The sequence below is a fragment of the Capricornis sumatraensis genome, chromosome 1, assembly GCF_032405125.1.
Source record: "Capricornis sumatraensis isolate serow.1 chromosome 1, serow.2, whole genome shotgun sequence".
In the NCBI taxonomy this organism is placed as follows: Eukaryota; Metazoa; Chordata; class Mammalia; order Artiodactyla; family Bovidae; genus Capricornis; species Capricornis sumatraensis.
The window spans coordinates 162,343,440-162,355,288 of record NC_091069.1 but is presented as its reverse complement, the minus strand read 5'-3'; the positions used below and the strand labels follow the sequence as shown (position 1 = coordinate 162,355,288).

The 11,849-nt window shown below is 36.9% G+C and overlaps 1 non-coding gene across 1 annotated transcript; it reads right to left on the bottom strand.

Moving 5' to 3' along the window:
- Positions 1-11,293: 11,293 nt before the first annotated feature.
- TRNAS-GGA (transfer RNA serine (anticodon GGA)) lies at positions 11,294-11,372 on the bottom strand. Its single transcript has one exon. It is a non-coding gene; the product is annotated as a tRNA-Ser (tRNA).
- Positions 11,373-11,849: the final 477 nt, after the last annotated feature.

The following is an 11,849-nucleotide window of genomic DNA, read 5'->3' as shown; positions in this document are numbered from 1 at the left end:
ATGAGTGTTAATGGAGAAAAAAATTAAAATCGGAAAAGTAAATATTGAGTGTTGAGATTGGGAATGAGAATTGCAATTTTAAAATAGGGCATTATTTTAGTAAACACTGGAGGAAATTGAGACGACAACTCATATTTTCGTCATCTTTAAACATGTTATTTATGTTAATCATTAAGGGAGTGAATGAGATAGAGAAGAAGTTAAAGGACTGAACCTTGGGATACTTCAAAACTAAGTGTTGAGATGAAGTGAAGGGAGATGAAGAAACAGCAAAGCAGTTTGTAGGAACGGTTGTGGAAGTAACCATGAGAGACCCATTACCATCTGGGTATGGGCAAAGAGAAAGAGAGGCTAAGGAAGATTTAACTATGATTATTAACTGAACTTGGCATTAAACAGTGAGTAGCACATTAATGGGCAGATAATTTTATTTTATTTTTGTTTTTAATTGGAGGATAATTTCTTTACAGTGTTGGTTTCTGCCATACAACAATGCAAATCAGTCATAAGTCTATTTATACTTTTTAACCACCACTATTTCACAGAACCGGGAAGGAGACCAAGCAAAGATTTATCAGTTGAACATGTACAAACCTTGGACATAGAGAAGAGAAGACCAACCTGCATATGATTTTCTTTGGTGAGTGAGTGAAGTTGCTCAGTCGTGTCCGACTCTTTGCGACCCCGTGGACTGTAGCCCTCCAGGCTCCTCCATCCATGGGATTCTCCAGGCAAGAATACTCATTCTCTTGGGATCCAGTGGGAAAGTATATGTCATTTTCATCTACAAGGAAATGCGTTGCCATTTCCTTCTCCAGGGGATCTTCCTGACCCAGGGATCGAACCCAGGTCTCCTGCATTGCAGGCAGAGGCTTTAACCTCTGAGCCACCAGGGAAGCCCGATTTTCTTTGGTATTTAATATTTTTTTACTGTGTATTTATTAAGATTTTTCCATGTGCCAACTTTTATGCTATGGACAGTCTTTCTTCTAGGGGCCAAAGAATAGATAAGGTAACTTTAGGTAAGAAAAATGATAGCAGCTAAGAACTTTGAACTTGTAAGACATAAGGAAGCAGTGGAATATTCCAAACAGAAAGATACATCCGTTTTTAGTAAAGGGTGATGATGGTAATGATCATGATTAAAAATGGTGTTTGTAGAAGCAAGAAGAATCAAAGTAGCACACTGACATTTAATACAGCTACTTTTATGCTAATCAAAGATTTTTTGAGGTAATGTCAAGGAAATATATTTTTCTGCCTTTTTCTGCTTTGGTTTTCTTACCTTAGATAGGTGAAAGTTCTGGAATTAAGAGATGAATATGTGAAGACATTGACTTCTTCTTCAATTTCACCTAGAGTTTTTCAACCTATGTGAATTCAGATATGTCTCAGGTGTCTAACAAATCTCCTTTTAACACTTATAGGCCTCATTCACAAACATGAGGAAAGTTTATTTTTTTAAAGACAAGATGAATTATACAGTGAATAAAAGAAGAATCTTATCTAACAAACAGTTATATCTATGTTTTTCCAAAATAAACTTAAGAACATTATTTTCTTTCCTATGGCATTACTTCCTTATGAATTTAATATGTTTTGCAAGGATTAATGGAGAGAACCAGTTCATTTTTAATTTCAATTCTGCTCCTGTTTCCACAGGGCTTAGTGAGTCTGGAGAAAGTCACATGGCCATATTGTTTAGTCTCACTATCATTTGGTTTCTCTGAATGTAGTTAATGCCATATAGTTCTTCATTAATCCTTTATTCATCTGACTTCATTTCACATCTATATCATTTGGTGTTGCAAATCTTTTTTTGCTCTACCAGGCTTATATATGCATTCCTGATTGTTTAAGTGTGAGCTGACACAAATGACTAATTCTTAATGAAAGAAATCATACATATTTATTATGAAGTTTCCAAACTTTATTTCCTTCTAAACTATCTTTGTATTTTTATACACTATCTAAACTGTCTGAGATTTATTTATCTTTTCTTAGATCTTTATTTATCTTTTCTTAAATCTTTATTTTATTTTATCTTTTTATTTATCTGTATTTTATCTTTTTTGTATTAAAAAAAGTGTCCCTTTTCCTCTTCAAGACTGTACCTAGGACCCCATAACCTCCATCTTTTTTGGACCTTGTCTAAGCAAACACCCTCTCTGCATTTTTTAACCTTTCTTTTTTTTTTTTTTTTGAGTTTACTTTATCCTAGATCTATACATTTTATTAAATTTCCCCATCCTAAAGAATAAACAAATACAAAGCACCACTAGCACAAAAATGTTCTTCTCAATTGTATTATATTTTTGCTTTGTTTCATGGCTTAATCTATTTTGAAGAGCATGCTTTCTGATTACAAAAGTAATATACGTACAGTTTAGAACACTTGGAAAACAGAATTTAAAGTAAAATATTCACCATTGAAGAATAGTTATTAATATTTTAGAGTATGTGCTTAGTCGCTCAGTCGTGTCTGACTCTGTGACCCTGTGGACTGTAGCCCATCAGGCTCCTCTGTCCATGGGGATTCTCCAGCAAGAATGCTGGAGTGGGTTGCCATGCCCTCCTCCAGGGAATCTTCCTAACCCAGGGATCAAACTCAGTCTCCCGCATTGCAGGTGGATTCTTAACTGTCTGAACCACCAGGGAAGCCCTTTTAGGGTATATTCTTGCTTTATTCTTTTCATACTACACCTTTCTTTTTGTGATAAACATGGTACAATTCAGTTTATATATTAGGCTAGTGCAACAGTAATTGTGGTTTTGCATTGTTGAACTTTACCATTTGATATTGGAATACATTCTTAATTAAATAAATGTGGTTGTGAAAGTGAAAGTCACTCAGTCGTGTCAGACTCTTTGCGACCCCATGGACTATACAGTCCATGGACTTTTCCAAGCCAGAATCCTGGAGTGGGTAGCCTTTCCCTTCTCCAGGGTATCTTCCCAACCCAGGGATTGAACCCAGGTCTCCCACATTGCAGATGGATTCTTTACCAGCTGAGCCATAAGGGAAGCCCTATGTGGTTATATTATACATCATTTTAATGTGCAATTCTTGCTTTATGTTTATTTTCTAGTGACCTGTTACTTGCTGTTTACTATATATATATATATATTTATAGACTATGGAAATGATGTTAGACAGAAAGCAAATTTGAGGGATTTTTTTTTTTTTAGGCGATTTGAAGATGGGTCGTAGAGCAGCAGAGACAGCTCATAACATCAATAACACATTTGGCCTAGGGACTGCTAATGAACGTGTAGTACTGTGGTGGTTCAAGAAGTTGTGCAAAGGAAACCGACACCTTGAAGATGAAGAGTGCAGTGGCTGACTGTCAGAAGTTGACAACGATCAGTTGAGACCAATCAAAACTGATCCTCTTACAACTATATGAGGAGCTGTGGGAGACCTCAAAAAGCTTGGTAAGTGAATGCCTTATGAGCTGACGGCAAATCAAAAAAAATCATCAATTTGAAGTGCTATTTGAAGTGTTATCTCTTTTTCTATGCAACAACAGCAAATCATTTCTTAATTGGGGTATGAAGTGTGGTGAAAAGTGGATTTTGTGTGACAGCCAGCAACAACCAGCTCAGTAGTTGGACCAAAAAGCAGCTCTGAAGCACTTCCCAAGCCAAACTTGCACCCCCCCCAAAAAGGTCATGGTCAGTGTTTGGTGATTTCCTGCTGGTCTGATCCACTACTACAGCTTTCTGATTCCTGGTGAAACCATTACATCTGAGATGCATGTTCAGCAAATTGATGAGATGCACCAAAAACTGCAACGCCTGCAGCCAGCATTGGTCAACAGGACAGAATAATTCTTCTCCATGACAATGCCTGACCGGATGTCACACAACCAACACTTTGAATGTTGAATGAATTGGGCTACAAAGTTTTGCCTCATCTGCCATATTCACCTAATCTCTTGCTAATCAACTACCACTTCTTCAAGCATCTCAACAACATTTTGCAGGGAAAACACTTCCATAACCAATGGGGGGTACAGAATGCTTTCCAAGAGTTCGTTGGATCCTGAAGCATGGATTTTTATGCTACAGGAATAAACCAACTTATGTCTTGCTGGCAAAATGTGTTGAGTGTAATGATTCCTATTTTGATTAATAACGATGTGTTTGACCCTGGTTATAATGATTTAAAGTTTGTGGTCTAAAACCACAGTTACTTTTGTGCCTGTCTAATACATGTCTTATACTGCATGTTACAAATTCCAATACAGTGGAAATAGTCTTCCTACATCAATTTCTATCCTACAATTTGATTTTAATAGCTACATAGCATGCCATTGTATGTATGTACCAAATTTATACTGAAAATTATATCATATATTTATTGCTGTTTTAAATTGTTGGTTTTCCCTACTATTATGGACATAGGGCATTTGATTATCTTATTCCGCCCATTCAATGGCTAGAGCAGTGCTCAGTACATGGTATTCAATGAAAGGATATTTGCTTGTTATAACAGTCAATATGTTGTTGTTGTTCAGTTGCCCAGTTGTGTCTGATCCCTTGTGACCCCATGGACTGTAAGATGCCAGATCTCCTGGTGCCCTACCATCTCCCAAAGTTCATGTCCATTGCATCAGTGATGCCATCCAGTCATCTCATCCTCTGATACCCTCTTCTCCTTGCACTCAATTTTTCCCAGGACCAGGGACTTTTCCAAGGAGTCTGCTTTTCACGTCAGATGATCGAAATACTGGAGCTCCAGTGAGTATTCAGGGTTGCTTTCCCTGAAGATTGACTGGTTTGATCTTCTTGCAGTCCAAGGGGCTTTCAGGAGTCTTCTCTAGCACCACAGTTTGAAGGCATCAATTCTTTGGCCCTCTGCCTTCTTTACAGTCCAGTTCTCACAACTGATCATGACTGTTGGAAGACCATAGCCTTGACTATGCAGACCTTTGTTGGCGTAGTAATGTCTCTGCTTTTCAACACACTGTCTAGGTTTGTCATAGCTTTCCTGCCAAGAAACAATTGTCTTGTGATTTCATGGCTGTAGTCACCATCCATAGTGATTTTCAAGCCCAGAAAGGGGATATGTGTCACTACTTTCACCTTTTCCCCTTCTAGTTGCCATATAGTAATGGGGCTGGATGCCATGATCTTAGTTTTTTCAGTATTTAGTTTCAAGCTGACTCTTTTACTCTCCTCCTTCATCCTCATCAAGAGGTTCTTTAGTTCCTCTTCATTTTCTGCCATTAGAGTGGTATCACCTGCATATCTAAAATTGTTGATGTTTCTCCCACCTATCTTGATTACAGCTTATAACTCATCCAGCCTGGCATTTCTCATGATGTGCGCAATATCAATATATTGACATATATTTAAACTACTTCTAGTTTTCAGTATTGTAATAATACCTCAAGACAATTCTTATACATATTTTAGGGGATATTTATTATGACTTATTTAGTTTTTCCAAGGTGAATTTCTAGGTCAAATTTTGCAAAATTTAAGGTTTTCTATAAATTGTTTGATAAATTCTATTGATTGTACCAATGTACACTCCCACTAGCAGTGTATATTCTAGCATTTTTTTCCAAAATTTTATTTTAGTATTTAAAAAGTCATTTCCAAGTGAGTAGGTAGAAAGTATTATCTTTTTTTTTTGATTCAGTACTTTAAAAAAAATTTATTTTAAGTGGAGTCTAATTACTTTACAATATTGTATTGCTTTTGCCATACGTCAACATGAATCTGCCACAGGCATACACGTGTTCCCCATCCTGAACCCCTTTCCCTCCTCCCTCCCCGTACCATCCCTCTGGCTTGTCCCAGTGCACCAGCCCCGAGCATCTATCTTTCATTGTATTTCTTTTGATTATATATGAGGTTTGAGGGTCTAATTTGTACATTTTCAATTCTTTTGTATTTGTAAAATTACTCAGAAGATGGCTTATCTTGTTGAATGTTTCACATGCTCGTGAAAATTTTGTATACTCTACTGTTATTTGGTAGTGTAATGTATAAATATAAATGGAGTTAAATAAGGCTGAAAAGTCTTCTATATATGTATTGATTTTTTGCCTAATTATTCTTTCAGTTAATGAGAGAGGCATAAATCTCCAACTGTAATTGTGAACTATTTATTTCTCCTTTCATTTGTATTAGTTTTTGTCTTATGTATGTTAAACTGTGTTAAGTGCATAAACATTTTGGATTATTATTTGTCCTTGTAGATAATTATCCCCTTTCTTATTATTTAATGTTTCTCTTTATCCCTGGCAAAATTCTTTGTTCTCATGTATGCTTTATCTGGTATTAACATAAGTACTCTGGATTTCTGTCTTTAACATTTGCATGGTGTGTCTTCTTTTTGCTTTAATCTATTTATGGCTTTATATTTAAAGTGGGTATCTTGTAGATAGCATATAATTGTATTGTGCTTTTAAATCTTAATTTGACAATTTGTCTTTTAAATGGATGTGTTCGAACCCTTTACATTTAATGAAATTCTTTACAAGGGTAGGCTAAAATCTATCATCTTGCCAGTTGTTTTCTTTTTATTACTTTAAATTTATATTTTACCCCTTTTTCTGCCTTCAGTTCAGTTCAGTCGCTCAGTCGTATCCTACTCTTTGCTAGGCCTTAGACTGTTTTTAATTGTGCAACCATATTTATTATTTAAATTTTTGACCACAACCTGCAGCATGTGGAACCTTTTTCCCTGACCAGGGATCAAACCCATGTCCCCTGCATTGGAAGGTAGAGTCTTAATCACTGGACTTCCAGGGAAATCCTTAGACTATTTTTATAAACTCATAAAATTTTATAAATTCATTTATACATTCATAAATTCAAAAATCACTGATTTTTGTAAAATCACTTTTGGCTCATTAACTTTTTCCTCAAAGATAGTTTAACTGTTGCCCTAGCAGTTATAATATTCACTTTTAAATGGTCGGTCTATATTGCAGCACTTTACATGTAGTGTCAGGACCTTAACAACTGTATACTAATTTCTTCCTTTCACTGATGCTTTTGAATTGTGGTGTTGGAGAAGACTCTTGAGAGTCCCTTGGACTGCAAGGAGATCAAACCTGTCAATCCTAAAGGAAATCAGTCCTGACTATTCATTGGAAGGACTGATGCTAAAGCTGAAGCTCCAGTACTTTGGCCACCTGATGTGAAGAACTGACTCATTGGAATAGACCCTGATGCTGGGAAAGATTGAAGGTGGGAGGAGAAGGGGACAACAGAGGATGAGATGGTTGGATGGTATGCATCACTGACTCGATGGACAAGTTTGAGCAAGCTTCAGGAGCTGGTGATAGACAGGGAAGCCTGGTGTGCTGCAGTCCATGGGGTTGCAAAGAGTCAGACATGACTGAGTGACTGAACTGAACTGATGCTTTGAGCATACAATAGATTGCTCCTATTTGCTTTAGGCAATCAGTTATCATTTAGATCTATTCAAGATAAGAAACAAATTTTGTATTTTCATTTGTTATTCAAATTCTGACGCTTTTCATTTATTTCTATAGATCCAGGTTTAATATTTTGTTGGCATGTGGATATCTTGTGTAGGATAGCAAAGACTGTGATAAATAATTTTTATGCCTGAAGATTATGTAATACCTTTTTTCTGCTATATGTTTAGTATAGGGAGAAGTTGAGTCAGTGAAGTCAGGAGTTAAGGTTCATTTGCATTTGTTGTTGCTATGATTACCTTCTGTACAACACTAAATCCTTTAGAATTACCTTCTGCTCACAGTGGAGGTTGGTTTGTGAGAAGGTTTCCTGATGGTGTGTGTATGTGGGTGCATTAGTCTGTGTGTGGTCATGGTCATGACAGCATACTCTGTTGTTTCAATTAAGATTTAGTTTTAGACAGGCACTGTGTCCTGCATCATAGGAGGGAGATCTTCTCATGACATTGTTGCTCACCTAACTGGAGAAGAGCTTCCATGGTTTGGGCCCAGCACTTGTTCTTGCTTCTCCTCAAAAGGTAGAGAAGTTTTTTTTTTTTTCTTCTTCTTTTCTGGTGCTTTAGCTACACTAGGTTTCAAGAGTCCCTTAAGGGAGGGGAGATAGGGCTTGTTTCCTTTCTTCAACAGTTGAAGGCCTTTGATCCTAGGAGAGACTGAGGAAAAGGATCTAGGTGTGGGTGTGCTTTTCTGGCAGGTTGTTCCCTCACCAGGACTACCTCTCAAGGGAAGCTTACTTTGTGTTCTTACCAGAGTCTTTGTAAACATGTGGCAAACTCTTTGCAGAGTGGGTCTGCATGTGGGGACAATTTCCCTTATGTCTGCAGCCCTTAGGAGTTCTGTATTCTCCAACTAGCCCACAGTCATCTTGTAACAATTCTTTAAATATTTTAGATGAATTCTTATTGTATGTGTCTAGAAGCATCTACCTCAAGTCATCAAGTTCTTGCTTTCCATTTATCCTTGTAGTGCATTTTTTTTCTTAGATTAGATTTCAGGTTAGTTCATTGCCCTGCAACCTCAGCCAAATGATAGGTTCAAGTGTTGTAGATTTTCCAGCATTTTATTGTTGCATACTCTGTGTAAGAGTATATGGAACTTAAAAGTCGAACCATCACACTTTGAATATAGAATTAAAGCAGGTAGTGAAGGTGTAAGGACTTAAAGAGGACATCCAATCTATACTGTTGTTCTATTCATGCCAGTTGGCTATTGGAGTGCTCCTAAACTGGAAATTCTTGTTCCTTTTCTGGTAGAGAAGACACTTCTATTTAAGGCTCTGTATCTAAGATGTTGAAATAGTGATTCTTGACCTCTTTAGAGTAGCAATAATGTAGTAAAAGAGTTGGAGTTTACAGTAATCCTCTTTTTCAAGTACCCTTGATAGGTGATTTTAAAAAAGAGCAGAAGAAAAAAAAAAGAAAAACGATAAAAAAACAACTGAGTTTAGAATAGTGCTAAACAGTGCTGGAAAACCTGCCAGCTATCTCAGCTCTCTCATATCATGGCATCCATTTACTGACAGTCTTAAAGGATATTTGACCAATTTGACATTGATAATACTTGGTGAGACTGCAGTTTGCTCTATACATGTGTATCATCTGTTTATACAGGCATGGAGCCCTGTTGGGTCAGAGGATAGTACAGCTATTATTTATTGCAAAATTTAGCCATCTGATTATATGTGAATGAAACTCAAATTGTCAGAGTATCAAGTACAATAAAAGCTTTATCTGCTTTTCTGTCCTTCCTGCCAAATCCACATGACAAACACACATTTCACTTTAGGAAAAGACTTAAAAGAACTCTGGTGTGAAAACTATTCAAAGGTCTCCAGTTTCTCTAGAAAGAACTCACAACAGCAAGGAAATTGCAGATCAGACTGATCTTCAAGGTAATAGAATACTCTTTAAATCCCTTGAACTATGTCTCTTTTATAAAACCCTACAGAATTGTCAGAGAAGAGAAAGGAGAACCCCATAGTACCTTTGAACCTTAAGCTTTAAAAATATACTTCATTTTATGTTCATTTATTTAAAAAATAGACTCTTAAATCCTAATCCATAGTTTTCTTGATGGGATTGTATTGCCAGTGAACACTGCCAATGACACTGCTTAAATAGTAGACTTTATTTTACTTGCTCTCTCTCCCTTTTCTGACACACCAAGTCCCTTTCTTTGTGGTTTAAAAATTCTATACAAACTCATCGTTTTTATGCAACTTTCACAGATAGATGGCCACAGGTCCTGGTCTGTCAACAACAGTACAGACCTCTTGTCTGATTCTTTGTACAGCTGAAACTATGAGTTTTAGTATACGCTTTCATATTCTCATATATTCATGTCTATCCTGTAAGACAGTAAGTTATATGCTTTTCAAATACCTAAAACATATCTACTTCCCTCACACCTCTCTACACATCTAGTATATTGCTCTGCTTTATACTGTTCCTTTGAATTAGGAATAGGATGATATAAAATCAAGCTATGTTGGGAGAAGCATCAACAACCTCAGATGTGCAGATGATACTATTCTAATGGCAGAAAGTGAAAAGGAACTAAAGAGCCTCTTGATGAGGGTGAAAGAGGAGAGTGAAAAAGCTGCCTTGAAACTCAATATTCAAAAAATTAAGATCATGTCATCTGGTCCCATCATTTCATGGCAAACAGAAGAGGAAAAAGTGGAAGCAGTAACACATTTTATTTTCTTGGGTTCCAAAATCATTGCTGGCAATGATTGCAATAATGAAATTAAAAGATGCTTGCTCCTTGGAAGGAAAGCTGACAAACCTAGACAGTGTTTAAAAAGCAGAGACATCACTTTGCCAGCAAAGGTTTGTATAGGCAAACCTATGGTCTTTCCAGTAGTCACTTATGGATGTGAGAGTTGGACCATAAAGAAGGCTGAGTGAGTGCTGAAGAATTGATGCTTTCAAATTGTAGTTCTGGAGAAGACTCTTGAAAGTCCCTTGGACTGCAAGGAGATCAAAACAGTCAATCCTAAAGGAAATCAGTCCTGACTATTCACTGGAAGGACTGATGCTGGAGCTTCAATACTTTGGTCACCTAATGTGAGGAGCTGACTCACTGGAAAAGACCCTGTGCTGGGAAAGATTGAAGGCAAAAGGAGAAAGGGCTGGCAGAGAATGAGGTGGTTAGATAGCATAACCAACTCAATGGACATGAATGTGCGCAAACTCCGGGATACTGTGGAGGACATATGAGCCTGGCATGCTACAGTCCATGGAGGTCAAAAAGAGTCAGACATGACTTAGTAACTGGACAACAACAACGAGAGTACTAACATTTGAAAAAGAGTCTTACTTGCCAATTATATTTGCAGACTGACTGGGGTATAATATGCAAAGGAAAGATGCTAATGTTTATTGATCAAAGGGTTATAGACAAGTCATGATTTAATATATATATATTTTAAAATACTTTCTCTCTCTCTCTCTCTCTCTCTCTCTCTCTCTCTCTCTATATATATATATATATATATATATATATATATATATATATATATAGTTCACTGGCAATACAATCCCATCAAGAAAACTATGGATTAGGATTTAAGAGTCTATATTTTTTAATAAATGAATATAAAATGAAGTATATTTTTAAAGCTTAAGGTTCAAAGGTACTATGGGGTTCTCCTTTCTCTTCTCTGACAGTTCTGTAGGGTTTTATAAAAGAGACATAGTTCGAGGGATTTGAAGAGTATTCTATACTCTTTGCGACCCTGTGGACTGTAGCCTACCAGGCTCCTCCCTCCATGGGATTCTCCAGGCAAGAGTATTGGAGTGGGTTGCCATTTCCTTCTCCAGAGGATCTTCCCTGGGATCGACCCAGGGATCGAACCTGGGTCTCCTGCATTCCAGGCAGACGCTTTAACCACTGAGCGACCAGGGAAGCTATATATGTATATGTGTGTATATATATATATATGGTGCATGTGTAATGCAAGCTGAATAATTCTAATTCTTGTGGCTGGTATGAAATGAACTCATTAATTGGAGAATTTAAACACAGGAGTGTCTGCCTAGTAAGCTAGTGCTAGTAAGCCACTGAATCTAACTCCCCATATTAACTCAGCAGTGATTCTCTTGACATCCGGATGGGCTTCTATACAGTAAATAGCCCACTGACTACCCCTAGGGTAAGACTTTGGCACTCTTAAGTACCAATTTTATAAGAGCCCGTATTTTGATACCAATTATGGAACAATGTCCCATCAATCTTATTATTAAGATCTGATGACTGAAAAAGTCCACCTGGATTTATCAGTGCTAAAGATACTACTTTTTTCCAAGACAGGCAACTTTTTATTGAGTATAGTTGATTTACAATGTTGTGATAGTTTCAGTGATATAGCACAGCAATTCAGTT